Raw genomic sequence first — 1273 nt, forward strand, 5'->3', positions numbered from 1 at the left:
AATGGAGACAGAGGTGTGTGCGTGATACACGAGTGGCCGCAACGACACAGAAAAGATTTTTACTGCTCGCGGGAGAGATTGAGCGATGCTTGCTGCGCGTCACGACTCTCTCCCTCTCTCTCTCTCTCTCTCTCTCGTGGTGCTCTTGTCTAGGAGGCTCAAAGAGTTACCAGGAGTGCCATAATCATCCCTGTATTTCTCGATTGGTGGACACTTTACAGCGTACAAAGACATCACGTTCTCCATACTCGAGGATCTACTGTCGCCTCGTGTCTCCTCTCGGATGCCATTCCTTTTTTTTTTTTTTTTTTTTAGCAACAAGTGGTCGACCTGCACTCTCTTACCACCGTATACACGGGTTCGATTATCCGTGATATTACAATGGGTGATAAAAAAATTCGCTTTTGTCAATTTTTAATCACGGTATTTAGATTAGATGTAAAATTCGTTTATATCAACATATCTCTTCGAGCGGAGAAAATTTTGTCACATTTTTTTTCAACGGAATCATTACAATATAATCGATACGAGATCAGAGGCAGGTTTGTCAGAGGCACAATTCCTCGCAATAGAGCATTGCTCTATTCTCGCCAATGTATTCCCGTTTCCTGAACTAAAGCCATACCTGTAAAACTCTTTATGATTTCTACAGGCTTCCCCGATCGGAACGCTCTAACGCTCTCTCTGTATCGACTTCCAGTGACGAAGAAATAAAAAAAGGAAAGAAAGAGAGAAAAGGAAAGAAGCGATAAAGGTATAGAGCAATTTGGAAACGCTCGACATGACAGAGGAGGTGTACCAATGAGCCGGATGGAGAACGACCCTCGAGCGTCTGTATAAGAGAGGAGGGGGTTACTTGGTCCCAAACCACCCAGTTTCCCGCTTATTCAGCAATGATTCAATTCGGATGTGCTTTTTACCGCCCAAAAGCGGTAAGCTTCGATGGGTGGTGGTTACCGTGGTTGCAGGCCAACCGAAAAGAAGGGGGAGGGGGGATTGAAGAGGGGTTGGAAACAGATTGGTTCAGCCACCCTCCTTTCAACCTCTTTTCGCCTCGTCTCACTCCACTGTGTGTCAGGGAGGGGGGGAGGTTCGTGAGAGAAAAACCGAGAGAGGATAAAGTCGACTAACCAACAAGTCGTTCCTTTAATTCGACTTGCTAGTTTTCTTTTCTTTTCTTTCTTTCTTTCTTTCTTTCTTTTTTCTTCTCGCTCGGTGAAACGCACCCTCGATGGTACAATATATATATATATATATATATATATATATATAT

This window comes from Apis dorsata, unplaced genomic scaffold (genome assembly GCF_000469605.1).
Source record: "Apis dorsata unplaced genomic scaffold, Apis dorsata 1.3 scaffold_569, whole genome shotgun sequence".
Lineage (NCBI taxonomy): Eukaryota > Metazoa > Arthropoda > Insecta > Hymenoptera > Apidae > Apis > Apis dorsata.